The 12,911-nt window shown below is 40.0% G+C and overlaps 1 non-coding gene across 1 annotated transcript; it reads left to right on the top strand.

The window, feature by feature from the left end:
- Window positions 1-275: 275 nt before the first annotated feature.
- LOC111829217 lies at window positions 276-382 on the top strand. Its single transcript, XR_002832716.1, has one exon. It is a non-coding gene; the product is annotated as a small nucleolar RNA R71 (small nucleolar RNA).
- Window positions 383-12,911: the final 12,529 nt, after the last annotated feature.

The following is a 12,911-nucleotide window of genomic DNA, read 5'->3' as shown; positions in this document are numbered from 1 at the left end:
GTCCCTCTTGTTGTTGTTGCATCTTCAAGAACTTCTCCACATTCTCTAATTTATCTTGCAAATATCTCCACGTCTAACCGTCTTGTGATATCTCTGTAGACGATTTATCACATATCTCATTGCACCTTTGATCACTTTCAGCCAAATTCTCAACAAATAACTCTCCTTGTTCGAAAGCGAGATTTACAAAACATCCTTTGCTAGCCACGTCCAATCTCCATTTTAGCTCATTACTAACTCCCCTATATAAAATACTAAGGATAGCTTCCTTGTTGAATCCATGATGAGGAAAATCTTGAGTATATCCCTTAAGTCTTCCCCATGCTTCATAGAAACTTTCATTGATACCTTGCTCAAAGCCCATTATGTCCTTCCTCACTTTGGCCGTTCTTTGCTTAGAGTAGAACTTTACAAGGAATATCCTCTTACAATCATCCCAAGAGTTGACCAAATGTGATGGTATAGCTCTCTCCCATCGGCTTGCTTTTTCTCCAAGAGAAAAGGGAAACAAAATGAGCATGATACTATCATCGGGCACACCTCCAATACTAAATGTGTTACACAACCTCTCAAAGGAGTCCAAATGATCATATGGATTCTCCAAAGCTAGTCCCAAGAATATAGAGCCTTGGATCAATCGAATCAAACTTGGCTTGATTTCATAAGCATTGGCTTCTATTGGAGGAGGTCGGATTCCATATCTTGACTCATGACTATGAGGAACATCAAAGCTTCCTATTGTGGTTGTTTCCTCTCTAGCGTAAGATGGATTTACTCTCAAATCTTGAGGTTGTGGAGCTTGAATAGTGTTAGTATGAATGTCCACATCCAACACCTTAAATGACATTTTCTTCCCATTCTTCTTATTTTGATTTGAGTACCTTCGAAAGCACAAGAGAATCAAAGAAGACAAGTTAGTAACAACAAACAAAAGAGAGTTCATCATCTCAACTAGATGTGTGAATCTAATCATAAGCGCAAAACGTAAATGGCTCAGTCTCAAGCAAAAATGAAATCCTAATGGCTAATTGATATTGCTCCCCGGCAGCGGTGCCAAATTGATGTAGTTCTTTTACCCGATTAATTAAATTATCGAACCTCAAGGAGAAATTAATTAACACACCAAGAATACACAAATTTGCTTAATCTAAGCTTAATAAGATATTTGATTTTCTTTTCTAAACTTGACTAACAATACAATTCAAACTAAATAATGCAAAGCAAGATGAAAAAAGCAATAATCAAAAGACTAACAAGATTCAAATCGAAACAAAGCAGGAAAAGACAATTACTAAACAATAATTAAAAGACGAATTCTCGGGTTAAGGCAATTGACTAGAATGACAAAGAGATGGGTTATGCATGCTCAAACAACTTCTAACTAAGAATGATCCTTAGGCCATAAAACACTAAGCAAGACTAACACATTTCCATGAGATTAATCTCTTTACTAATCAATCAATTATCAACTTCTTTCAAAGGCAATCAAATGATCAATAAGCATTATAAACAAGTCTATCTAACCACTAATCACCCTAATCAACAATTTCCAAAGGCTAGGAATGAAAAGCACTTAAATTTTTTGGTTCGGGAATTTCATTGAACACCTTCCGGGCGTGAAATTCCTAAGCTCTAAATCAACAAAATCAAGATTGATTTAGCCTTATTAGCAACCAATAAGCAAGGATCTTAAACAATCTGCATAAATGTACTTAAGATTCATACAAAGATTCCAAAGATAGAAAAGAAATTGAAAACAAGCACAAAATATAGAATAGGATCCTTATTTTTAGGCCTTGAAACACTTATATAGTAAAAGAAAACGATCCGGGTCAACCCGAGATGAACCGGGTCAAACCCAAAGTCTTTATATCCAACCGATCGATTATGAGGTCGATTGAAAACTTGTTTTGGTTTCTGCTTTACTCCAACCGACCAGTCAATCGACCAACAGGTCGATTGGAATCCTCGGTGGCTTCTATCTTCGTTCTGGATCGATATACCCTCACTAAATCAGTCATAACTCGTGACCCGTAACTCTGATTGGCCTCAAACCACCACCGTTGGAAAGCTAATTAAATTTTCTATCGCTGTGGTTCAGAGCTTCAACGCTAAATCACAAGTTAAAGCCTTTGTCTGAGTCGATCTTTGAGGCACTTCGGACTGGTTCTGCATCATCGATTCTCCTCTTTGCATTCAAACATGTATCTTCTATTATCTTAATCTGAAATGACTTAAAAGACACCCAAAGCACACTAAAACACACTCAAAGAAACTATATGACTTCTAAAAGACAAGAAGACTCACTTAGACACTAAATGCAACATAACACAATGAAAATACAATTGAAACATGATAAAAAGGATAATAAAAACCTGAATAAAGCTGTAAATATGATGTGTATCAATCATTTTCCCCATTACACAATTTTCTAAAATAATACTTATATGCAAAGTGCCTTTTAGTTGCACTATCAACAGGAAAAACAATATTCATATCTCTTTTTGGTCCTTTTTCAATCAACAAATCCCTTGTTTTATTGTCAAGATTATTCCAATTTCTAGGATCATAGATATCGATAGGAGGAGATTCATCAACATTCAAACTTTCCGTATTAAATGGATTTGACACATTCTCACGAGACTCATTTACAACATCATCTAAGTTTTCACTTGAATGATCATGAGGATTCACAGCTGGTTCTACACTAGGATTTTCACTAGTTTCAGGATTTTTTCTAAGAAACCTATCCATAGATCCTCTTTGAGATTCTATAAATCGCTCTTGTTCTTCTTTTCTCTTTCTTTTGTCATTTCCACACAAAACCATGATTAAATATAAAAGGAACAATGTCACCTGAGAATTGTGTATTGTCAGCAACGTAAGAGAAAGGAAAAGCCAATGCATAGGGTCATGCATAAATCCAAAAAACAATAGATGTAAAAGTTAAGTAAGTCACTGTAGTGACCCTCACCCTGACCTAGTGGCCGAATGAAAAATCATCGATGAACGGGCGAGAAAAGAACTCCGAAACAATGGGAAGAAGTAAAAAAAATGATCTATCAAAGCTTTACCAGAAGAAACGAAGTTTGGTCGAGAGATATACGAAGGAATGTAACCGGAGAAGAGCGTTGTCCACCACATGAAGATTGGACCCGGAAGTGAAGCAAAGTATCTTGACCCAAAGTCTTAAAATGACTAAGTATGAAGTTTTGTCGAGAAGGATTACCGAAATATCGAAGGAAGGTTGAAGATGGTCGAAACACAATCGATCCTGTCGATCCGCGACGACAGCCGGTCGAGACCAAATCAAAGAAGTGACGATCGAAGCCGAGCCAAAGTAAAGTCTCAATGTTCAAACACTAATAAGAAGTTTTGAAGAAAGTTTTTCGATGGAATGCTAAGTTTGCCGAAGAAATCTCTTCAAGTACTGAGATGTCCGATCGTAATCGAGAAAATCTCAAGAAGATCAAGAAATCCGATTTTGTGTCTGTTCAGTGAACCCATTCACTCGACAGCCTTGCCACATGGCAATTTCCGACAAGAAAAGCCAGAGAAAATCCTAGAAAATATCTTGCGAAGATATGGGAGAAGATTCAATGGATGCTATCGGACAGAATCCTTTTTCTTCTCCATGGCTGCAACGTGTCCGGCAGCCAGAGACGGCTTGTTTCGCCAAACCCGAACCTACACCTGGCGAATGCATGCGATTTCCAAAGCTAGCTATTTTTCCGAAGCTAAACTCTATAAATAGAGGCAGTGAAGTGTCATTTGTGTTTGTTAGCCCAAACGACACAAGTTTCTCACTCTAAAGAATTTCTCTCTCGCTCTTGAAAGTTTCGTTCGAGAAACTTGCCCCTCCGATCGACTGTTGCTGCCGAAGGATCGAGAAACTCGTTGCCGAAGTCGAGAAGTCTGTTGCCAAAAGTAGATCCGAGAAGAAGAAGACCTCGCGTGCCTGCCTCGGTGAGAGCAGAAGGAAATCGTCGATAAAAACACTGTGAGTTGGATACAAATTGTGTGGGGTTCTGCATAAGTCTTCGGACTTGTGTACGTACCTATCGCGTGTTTTGCTTACTTTTCTTTTTGTAGAACCTGCATGATAGCCTTTAAATTCTGCAAAAATGAACCCGCATGCTTAAACAATCCGGCTGAATTACAAGATAGTGCTTGCTAAAATGACCAACTAAAATGAACCTACATGTTAATCCGGCTAGGCTAGTTTCTTAATAATCACCGAGAACTATCACCTAGATTAGGATCACACTTGCTTGCTTGTTTGCTTTGCTTTGCTTGCTTGTTGCTTGATGATTGCTTGATTTGCTTGCTTGCTTGCTGTTTGTTATCACTTCTAGTATTGATCTTCTTTGTCTAGAATTTCTTGCTTTTAGAGAGTCCTTAGTTTCAGATCTGTAGATTTGATTCTTAGGTTCGATAATCTGTTTCCTTGACGCTGGTGATGGGGTCTCGAAGAGGTAACCTTCGTGGTTTCTCAGGTCTTGACCAGGATGCTTGGTTCCTAGCTCGCGACTAGCCCAAGATATTGCATGACGATGCAACCAGATGTATCCTCCGTACTGAATGCCTTCGTGGTTTCATTCCTAGCGATTTTTAAAAAAAAATAAAAGGATGAAGGAACGGATCATATTATCGATAGGATAAGGATTGGAGTCTAGCGAGTCTTAGATTAAGCCGAGTCTAGTTTTAGGCTAGTCGAGTCTTAGTTGTCGTGCTTGTCTTGCTTGTTCGATTTCTATGCTTCCGCTATCGCTTTCTCTGATTCTTGTTTGTTTAGTTTTTGGGGTTTGGGGGGGGGGGAAATTGCATGATAGATTTGGGGGTATCCGGCTAACTTAGTATTACTAGAATACTCAAAGCTCATTTTTTTTTGCAGGTTTATTCTTATAAGGAGTTTAGACTGTAGCAAACATTAGGAGCCGAAGATACGATATTTTTCATGTTTTTGCAAAAATATTACTTTTCTAATATGTATAATTTTCTCGATGGATCCATGTTTAAAACGCTTTGGTAAACGTGTTTTGTAAACTTTAATATAAGTAATCAAAGGAAGCTTTTGGGGAAAAACCATGGCGTTTTCGAGCTGATATAACTCCACCTCCATCGGCCTTGTCCGGGTCGGTAGGTGTGCACAACTCCTCATTCATGTTGTCTGGGAAAGGGGTTGCAAAGCCTCGAACTCGACGACCGGACGAAAAGGGACGGCTGGATCCGAATGCGTTCTGACTCGGGGATCCTGCCTTGCCCGTATCCCACCGCGGGAACCTCGATCGCTCGTATCCGGCCATGCCCTCAGTAGCGTGTCCGGGTCGTCTCTTAGAGCATGGTTGTCGAGTTCGAGGCTTTACAACAGTGGTATCAGAGCATGGTTGCGAGACCATTTCGAATCGTGCTTTTCAAAACTGTTTTATCGAGTAATTGAGTCGCAAAAACATTTTTAGCTCCGGTCATTTGTCTACTTGTTTTGCATATAGGATTTTCTGTTTTTAGACCAAGTATAGGAGCTTACTTGTTTGTCCGGTGCAGATGTCTACAGGTGCTTCTAGTTGTGGAAAAGGGTATGAGGGACGAAGGCCGATTCATGGAGAATCCGGTCATGTGTGTGGATGGTTGCCAGCTGATTCTGATAGTAGTAGCGCTTCATTTAGCGTTACTCAAGCCTCGAACCCGTTCGTGAAAGTAGAGTTTGAGTCATCGGTGGAAACAGATCCATCCGAAGATCTCGAAGCCCCGGTTGAAGTCTCAGTTAATCAAGACGATCAGTCAGTCGAAGTAAACCAAAGAGCACCAAGCGAGATTGAGATGACGTTACATGATCAAGGAAGGATTGTAGCAGGTCCGATCGGGGGATATGACCATTACGATGCTGAAGCTGCCGATCAGATTCAGCATATCTTACTCGAGTTCATGGACCTGCCAGCCATGGACATCGACCCTGAAGTAGCAGTCTTGTGGGCCGAATTGATGGGAGAACCAGCCGGAACATGAAACCAAGTTTTGATGGGGATGATCCAAGTACCGAACTTAGCAGGAAATGATCGACTAGCTGCCCAGGATGTAGACCGTATCGACGAAGAAGTTGTTCCCGAGCCGTTTGTCGACCAGTTGCCAACAAAAGCGATGGAGGATCGAGTGAAGGTCGATCCAACGAAGAAGAAGAAGAGACGTCTGAGTCATTCGAGTTTCTAACCCCCGAAGAAGAAGAAGAAGTGAAAAGAATCCTAGAAGTTGTCGCAGCCAGTTCGAGCGACCCGACCATGATGACTATCGAAGTAAGAACCCGACCATCCGACCGAAGTAAGCCAGCCGCCGCCAAGACCCAAGATGCATTGCCCGATCTTAATGACAATGCGCCCGAGCAACCAGAAGAAGAACCAATCCCAATGTTCGACCCGATGATGTTGGAAACCGAACTAAGTAACGAATCCTCGTTATATTGCCTAAATAGAGTTGAAGAAGATCAGCCCCGAGACCGTTTGATGGAGTTGGTCGCCCAGATGGTGACCGAAGGAGATCTTGTCGAGACAAGAGTCTGACTCGAAGGAGAGCCCTGCCGAAAGCGGCCAAGATTGACCGACGATAGTGGAGTCACCGGGAAGAGAAGGACCGAGAACGAGGGCATCCGCCCAAAAATCTGTGAGGAAACTCTACATGGAATCATCAGACAGGTGTCATTCCTTGCGGTTCGTGTGGGTCGATCGGCCACCAAACCGTAAACTGTCCCAGACTTGATGCTTCGACCCCAATGACGCAGTCATACATCATGTGCTTTAACTGGCACGGTTATGGGCAGTACTCGTTTACTTGCCCACTTCCGACCGCTAGAGCACCGACTGACGAAGCTGGACCATCGACGGCCGCATCCACCACATCAGTCCCACCCATTATCCCACAACCGGAGCAGCCTCTGCCACCAAGGAACTTCTGCTCTTGTGAAGAGTGCAAAAGTCTCCGCGACTAGTAAGGGAAGGGTAGTAATTATTTTGTTAGGATTGGGCTAAGGGTAGCTTTCTTATCTATGTCTTATCGACTAGATTCTGTAAATTAGGAGCCTTGTTAGCTTGAACTTGTACAGCGGATGTACTTGTAAAGCGTTGGATATTCTTATGATTATTCAAGCTTTTCTTTCAAGCCTTCTTAGCCAAACCTTTTCTTTTACAAAATCCGAGTAAGATACCCGAAACCTTCTCTTTTGTAAATGCATGCTAGGAGCCTTGAACCTTAGAACTTTTCTCAGAGAAGTTTCCTTACCCTTGTTAGGCTAAGTGTTGGAGTCCTAGAAGTTTTGCTTGCTAGGTTGTTTGCCTAGATTGCTTGCTAGGTTGTTTGCTTAGATTGCTTGCTAGGTTGTGTGCTTAGATTTCTTGCTAGGATTTTCTTTGTCTAGTCCTCGTAGAGTCTTTGCTTTGTCTTAGAGTTGTCCTCTAGGATTTGTCGTGTAGCTTGCTAGGTTTGCTTGCTAGTAGTGTTGGTTGTGCTAGTTGCTGTGTTGTTGTTTAACAACAGGTTGTAAAGACTCAGCGAGGCAAAAAGGGCATAAGGCAGCGAGGCAAAGGGACGAAAGATGGCCGAAAGGAAAACAAAGTAACCAGACCTTGACGACCGAAAGAGATCTTAGAATCAATCGAGGAAGTCGATAGCCGAGACGAACCAAAAGAAGACGATAAGCGATCAAGAGAAATTTCAAAACCGGGCAAATCAATCCATTATGGCCGAGAGCCAACAAGATTCAGTCGGAGAATCGAATTGGAAAATACTAAGGAAAAATCAGTTGGAAAATCTTTAGTGAGTAAAGAAAGCATTGAAGCTGAGTATGAATGAAAAGTAAAATCTCAAGGAAGTCGAAGCCGAAAAGAAGACCAAGGGAGAAAACCAAGCTTTCACGATGAAGACCGAAGGAAAGATCCAAATCTAAGTAGTAGGGGATCGAATCGAGTAAAGACCGAAGAAGATGATGGAAATCCATTCCAACCCAAGGCAATAAGGAAGATGGAGTAATCGAAGAAGGCCGAGAAGAAAATTGTCGAAAACCAAAGGAGATGACCGAAGGAGGATCAATGGAGATGACCGTGAAGACCCGAAGACCCAAGAAGAAGGAGCGTATAAGAAGTTAAAGACGTCAAGCGAAGGAGTGAAGACCAGCGAATGAATTCGAGGACGAATTCTGATAAGGAGGGGAGAATGAAGTGACCCTCACCCTGACCTAGTGGCCGAATGAAAAATCATCGATGAACGGGCGAGAAAAAAACTCCGAAACAATTGGAAGAAGTAAAAACAATGATCTATCGAAGCTTTACCAGAAGAAACAAAGTTTGAACGAGAGATATACGAAGGAATGTAGCCAGAGAAGAGCGTTGTCGACCACATGAAGATTAGACCCGAAACTGAAGCAAAGTATCTAGACCCAAAATCTTAAAATGACTAAGTATGAAGTTTTGTCGAGAAGGATTACCGAAATATCGAAGGAAGGTTGAAGATGGTCGAAACACAATCGATCCTGTCGATCCGCGACGACAGCCGGTCGAGACCAAATCAAAGAAGTGACGATCGAAGCCGAGCCAAAGTAAAGTCTCAATGTTCAAACACTGATAAGAAGTTTTGAAGAAAGTTTGTCGATGGAATGCTAAGTTTGCCAAAGAAATTTCTTTAAGTACTAGGATGTCCGATCGTGATCGAGAAAATCTCAAGAAGATCAAGTTATCCAATTTTGTGTCTGTTCAGTGAACCCATTCACTAGACAGCCTTGCCACATGGCAATTTCCGACAAGAAAAGCCAGAGAAAATCCGAGAAAACATCTTGCGAAGTTATGCGAGAAGATTCAATGGATGCAATCGGACATAATCTTTTTTCTTCTCCATGGCTGCCACGTGTCCGGCAGCCAGAGATGGCTTGTTTCACCAAACTCGAACCTACACCTGGCGAATTTATACGATTTCTGAAGCTAGCTATTTTTCCGAAGCTAAATTCTATAAATAGAGGCAGTGAAGTGTAATTTGTGTTTGTTAGCCCAAACGACACAAGTTTCTAACTCTAAAGAATTTCTCTCTCGCTCTTGAAAGTTTTGTTCGAGAAACTTGCCCCTCCGATCGACTGTTGCTGCCGAAGGATCGAGAAACTTGTTTCCGAAGGATCGAGAAACTCGTTGCCCAAGTCGAGAAGTCTGTTGCCGAAAGTAGATCCGAGAAGAAGAAGACCTCGCGTGCCTGCCTCGGTGAGAGAAGAAGGAAATCGTCGATAAAAACACTGTGAGTTGGATACAAATTGTGTGGGGTGCTGTATAAGTCTTCGGACTTGTGTACGTACCTATTGCGTGTTTTGCTTGCTTTTCTTTTTGTAGAACCTGCATGATTGCCTTTAAATTCTGCAAAAATGAACCCGCATGCTCAAACAATCCGGCTTAATTACAAGATAGTGCTTGCTAAAATGACCAACTAAAATGAACCCGCATGTTAATCCGGCTTGGCTAGTTTCTTAATAATCACCGAGAACTATCACCTAGATTAGGATCACACTTGCTTGCTTGTTTGCTTTGCTTTGCTTGCTTGTTGCTTGATGATTGCTTGATTTGCTTGCTTGCTTGCTGTTTGTTATCTCTTCTAGTACTGATCTTCTTTGTGTAGAATTTCTTGCTTTTAGAGAGTCCTTAGTTTCAGATCTGTAGATTTGATTCTTAGGTTCGATAATCTGCTTCCTTGACGCTGGTGATGGGGTCTCGAAGAAGTAACCTTCGTGGTTTCTCAGGTCTTGACCAGGATGCTTGGTTCCTAGCTCGCGACTAGCCCAAGATGTTGCATGACGATGCAACCAGATGTATCCTCCGGATTGAATGCCTTCGTGGTTTTAGCCCGAGCGATTTTTAAAGAAAAGAAAAGGATGAAGGAACGGATCAGATTATCGATAGGATAGGGAGTGGAGTATAGCGAGTCTTAGATTAATTCGAGTCTAGTTTTAGGCTAGTCGAGTCTTAGTTGTCTTGCTTGTCTTGCTTGTTCGATTTCTATGCTTCCGCTATCGCTTTCTCTGATTCTTGCTTGTTTAGTTTTTGGGGTTTTGGGGGTGGGGGAAATGACATGATAGATTTGGGGGTATCTGGCTCACTGAGTATTACTAGAATACTCAAAGCTCATTTTGTTTTGCAGGTTTATTCTTATAAGGAGTCTAGACCGTAGGATATTTTTCATGTTTTTGCAAAAATATTACTTTTCTATAATGTATAATTTTCTCGATGGATCCATGTTTAAAACGCTTTGGTAAACTTGTTTTGTAAACTTTAATATAAGTAATCAAAGGAAGCTTTTGGGGAAAAACCATGGCGTTTTCGAGCTTATATAACTCCACCACCATCGGCCTTGTCCGGGTCGGTGGGTGTGAACAACTCCTCGTTCGTGTCGTCCGGGAAAGGGGTTGCAAAGCCTCGGACTCGACGACCGGACGAAGAGGGACGGCTGGATTCGGATGCGTTTCGACTCGGGGATCCTGCCTTGCCCGTATCCCACTGCGGGAACCTCGGTCGCTCGTATCCGGCCATGCCCTCAGTAGCGTGTCCGGGTCGTCTCTCGGCTTGTCCGGCCTTAGGGACGGTTCAGGGGCGTTACAGTCACAGTGGATTTACTTGTATTTTAGCTAAAGATGGTTAAGGGGAATTTACCTTAGAAAAGAAACTACAACCTTCTTGTAATCTTGTAAGAGATTAGAGATAAACTGATGAATGATGATTGATGAAAGGTGATTAGATTGCTGGATTTGTGAAAGTGAAAACGTATGAAAGGGTTTTTTGATTCTGAGACTTTTGGAAGACAACGTCGCTCTAACTTCTTGTTCTTTAGTTACTAATTAAGTAGGTTTAATTTTTTTGGGCCTTTTATCTCTTATATGTAACTTTAATAATGAGCCTTTTTGTTATACAATTTTTTTTTCCCAATTTGTCGACATAATTTATTTTAAATGGACCCTTATTTTGGGCCTCTTGTTTTGTAGACCTTAGGCATTTGCCTAATCTACCATGGCATAAGACGGGGCTGGGTCGCAGACGAAGAGATTGATGGTTCTGGCTCCCAACTAGGATGTCAACTCATGTCTATTAGTAATTTCCTTAAAATCACCGAATATTTATCGAATCCATGCTAAACCCAATTAGAAATTTATTTTCTATTGATTAAAAAGTGCAAGGACAATAACAGGGAATAAAGATGACTACATGAGTATATCCAAAGAAATGATCAACATTACTTTCTTGATGAGGAAAAAGAACATTATTTTCTTGATTACCATATTATCGCCTCTTTAAAATAGCTTGATTATGTTGACAAAAAAAATAGCTTGATTATAGTTTATCAATCCTGTAAAATAAAAAAATTTACATTTAAAAATTAAAATATTCTTAGGATAATTAGACATATCACATTTAAAAATAAGAGTAATATTTTTTTTTATAATCGATCATTGATACACTTTCTGATTATGGATTTCTCTCCAAATTGTAATAACAAATTGAAATTTCTCAGACCGAAGCTAAACCAAAACTGGCCAAAAGGGAAAGAGAAGAAAACTTAAGGTCTTGGTCTGCTTCTTCAACCATCTCTTAAAAATCTCAGCATCAGTGAAATTCTCACCTAAGTCTTTTGCCATGCGTTCAATATCATCTGGAGATATCTTCCATGGGAGGAAAAAAGGTTTATTAATTGCAAAAATGGAATGAAATTAGATTCGGTTATGCTTTAAAACCTGATCGGTTTGTATGTGATTTAAATTTCTGTTTCGATTTAGGTTCGGGTCTAACCCAATCCGAAGTTAAGTTGGATAACCGAATTAAACCGAACTATATATACTTGTTTTCCCCAACTAGACTATCCCTAGTTCCTCTTATTTTTTTCTTCGACTAAGTTGCGTTTCCGGCAAAACTCCGATCAAGCTGGTCTCGTCCAAACTCAGTCTGAGTGTCTCTCTTGCAGCTTCGATGCAGTCCAAAATTTCGCAGGTAATTTATAATGTTTTAAGTTTTAGTTTCATTAGGTCTGAAATCTGTCTATAACTCTGTCTGGGTTTATGATTATTTGGTCTGAAGTCCGAACTCTTTCTATAACTTTATATGGGTTTATGATTGTTTGGACTTAGAGTTATTTATATGAATATTTGAGTTGTTTATGATAACAGAGTGGTTTTGGGGTCTACGGTAGATTATAGCTGGGCAAAGATTCAAAATTTGAATATATGGAAAATTATGTGAAGGTTGATAGAGATACGTATGGATTTGTATATGTATAAAATCATAAAATCATAAGTATAAAATCATAAAATCATGAGACACTAATATATTTATGGATAATCCAAAGTATGGTACTTAGTACTTACACCTGTTTCTTGTTTCATCAGATATATAGTTTGAGTTGAGGAGCTGAGATTGTTTATGTTATGTTTGGACTTTGTAAGATTAATGGAAGTCTCGGATTTTACATTTTCAGTTTAGGTTTTTTTTTTTTTTTTCTTTATTGTGTTTCTCGGGATATTTCTTATTAATTCTGGTTATTAACGAAACTGGATCTGATCACTAACAGTTTCGGCTAGATTGTTTGTGTAGATAGAACATCTGTTTGTTTATCTATGGATCTTTATAGCTTCAGTTCGAAATAAAAAATTTGGTTTGGCTATTTTGAATCGAATCCATGACATGCAAGAATATGATGCTATACTTGAAAGATTTTATTTCATCTATTGATTTCCGTTCTCTACTTCAAAGTGATTTTGATTTTACTTATTTTTTTTACCAATTTACAAATGAATATGCGATCTACTTTCAAATCTGAATATATATCTATCCTTGTCTTTATTTGGTCATTTTTTCTTCTTGCATCCATTTGTTTAGATTCTCTTTGATTCGCTGGATACAAAAAAA

This window comes from Capsella rubella, unplaced genomic scaffold (assembly GCF_000375325.1).
Source record: "Capsella rubella cultivar Monte Gargano unplaced genomic scaffold, Caprub1_0 scaffold_18, whole genome shotgun sequence".
In the NCBI taxonomy this organism is placed as follows: domain Eukaryota; kingdom Viridiplantae; phylum Streptophyta; class Magnoliopsida; order Brassicales; family Brassicaceae; genus Capsella; species Capsella rubella.
The sequence above is the reverse complement of the archived record's forward strand: the minus strand, read 5'-3'. Positions and strand labels throughout refer to the sequence as shown.